The sequence below is a fragment of the Octopus bimaculoides genome, chromosome 1, assembly GCF_001194135.2.
Source record: "Octopus bimaculoides isolate UCB-OBI-ISO-001 chromosome 1, ASM119413v2, whole genome shotgun sequence".
In the NCBI taxonomy this organism is placed as follows: domain Eukaryota; kingdom Metazoa; phylum Mollusca; class Cephalopoda; order Octopoda; family Octopodidae; genus Octopus; species Octopus bimaculoides.
Window position 1 is genome coordinate 179,952,898 of NC_068981.1, and position 2,521 is coordinate 179,955,418.

Consider the following 2,521-nt stretch of genomic DNA (forward strand, 5'->3'; position numbering starts at 1 on the left):
TATATGTATAGTAAATCCTCAAAAGAAGAAGAACAAACACAAAAAAACACAAGAACGCAGGACGTGGTACATGTAAAGTATTAGCAGACATTCGGGGAAGGGAAGAATGATGGTTTAACGTTTCGAACAACGCTCTTCTTTAAAAAAAAAAAGAGGCAAGTCCAACAGAAAGGAAGACGGAAGAAGAAAATCGCCCACACACACACATATATACATACATATATACATACATGCATAAAGACGTATTCATCTAAAAGAAAACTGCCCTGTATGCTCGTTCTTAGAGATATAGACACTGATATATTTTCAAATAGTAGGCTGTGAACAACAAGCAAAATTAGTAAACAGAAAGGAGACGCAGTCATCTAACCATTCCACTCATAAATAAAAACAAAAAGAAAACAGCAACAACAACAACAACAACAACAACAACAATAATAATAATAATAATAATAATAATAATAATAATAATAATAATAATAATAATAATAATAATAATAATGATGATGATGATGATGATGATGATGACGATTAACAACCTACTAATAAAGTGAAATTCTTCAAAATGAAAAAGAAGTTTACACAGGAATTAGCTGTAATATAATCAAGATAACTCGTGAAAAGAAAAAGATAGAAACGGAATAAATCTGCGAATAATGACCATTTCCTTTCATTCAAAATGTATTTTGGGCGAAACTAGATATATACAAATCTGAATTTAAAATGATGTCAAACTTCAAAAAAGACCATTTTTTTCTGTCTTTCTTTCATTTAATGATTATCTTGGTTATTTGAAATAGATTATGATAGCTATCAAGATATCAACGTTGCCAGGCTTTATACAAAAGATTTAGAGTTTTACACGCTTTTAAAACTGCACCTAATGCACTTTTTTTTTAAAGTGTGATAAGGCAGTTGTATTATTAGTTAACTACGAAGGCCTATTTTATAATCTTTTGTCAAAACTTCAGGAGGAGCACTTGCGGTATATACGCTATGGTGAATTATAAATGAGTTTGGACAAAAAAAAATTGTACAAAAACGAAACAAGCAAGTAATTATGAATATATTAGATGAAGAGGCAGCATTTTCTTTTAGAAAACCCATCATATTTTTTTTTACTTTTATACCTAAGTAACACACACACGGGGAGAGACTTGAAGTATATAGGTTTCTGTATATTAATGTGTTTATAATGTAATATGTTTACTGTGGTTTAAATTTGTTATGATGTGATATGTTTACGATGGCTTCCTTCTAAACAAACAGCCAGGAAATATCTATTATAGAAAACGTCATTGTCGTTGCACTTTCGAGGTCATTGAATCCACACATATTACGTAACAACACGTTGCTCTAGTAAGTGCAGTTGCGTAGTTTGAGAAGAGGAAAATGAAGAAGAAGAAGAAGAAGAAGAAGAAGGGGAGGAGAAGGAGAAGAAGAAGAAGGGGAGGAGAAGAAGAAGAAGAAGAAGAAGAAGAAGAAGAAGAAGAAGAAGAAGAAGAAGGGGAGAAGAAGAAGAAGAAGAAGAAGAAGAAGAAGAAGAAGCAGAAGGGGAGGAGAAGAAGAAGAAGGGGAGGAGAAGAAGAAGAAGAAGAAGAAGGGGAGGAAAAGAAAAAGAAGAAGAGGAAGGAGAAGAACGAAGAAGAAGAAGAAGAAGGGGAGGAGAAGGAGAAGAAGAAGAAGGGGAGGAGAAGAAGAAGAAGAAGAAGAAGAAGAAGAAGAAGAAGGAGAAGAAGAAGAAGAAGAAGAAGGGGAGGAGAAGAATAAGAAGGGGAGGAGAAGGAGAAGAATAAGAAGGGGAGGAGAAGGAGAAGAAGGGGAGGAGAAGAAGAAGAAGAAGAAGAAGAAGAGGAAAAGAAAAAGAAGAAGAGGAAGAAGAAGAATGAAAAAGAAGAAGAAGAAGAAGAAGAAGAAGAAGAAGAAGAAGAAGAGCAACAACAACAACAACAACAACAACAACAACAACAACAACAACAACAACAACAACAACAAGACCATCATCTCACTTAAAAGCTAGCTTATTCCGTTTCCATCAGGAAGAGATGTATCCTGAAAGCAGGAGTGTTTCATAAAAATGCTTTATAAAAACTGCAGTGCAATACAGTTAAGCAGGATGCAAATGAGACCAAATAAATGAAACATTAGAAGTGAAGCATTTGTTTATATTTTATTTCAAATATTTTTGTTATTGCTCTTTTAGTTTTTTTTATTAATTCTTTATAATTCTTTACTCTTCTTAATGTATTGAATTCCTTCACCTCACAAAGATCATAGATGAATATTCTTTATACACAGCACAGCGTAACGCATTTCTCAATATCCACCAAAAACCAAAAGAATATTCTGAATAAGCTGCTTGTGTAGAGAGTGTTCAGCTCTGGGTATTCTAATCACCACAGAAGTGAAACACCTTTATAAACTGAAAACTAACCACTTTTCATCATATTTTATATATGTATGTATGTATGTATGTATGTATGTATGTATATATATATATATATGTATATATATATATATA

At 32.5% G+C, this 2,521-nt stretch overlaps 1 protein-coding gene across 1 annotated transcript in view; it reads right to left on the reverse strand.

Moving 5' to 3' along the window:
- The window catches only part of LOC106868399 (peroxisome proliferator-activated receptor gamma), a 519,155-nt gene that overhangs the window by 515,654 nt on the left and 980 nt on the right, over positions 1–2,521 (reverse strand). The gene's annotated exons all lie outside the window — the stretch shown is intronic.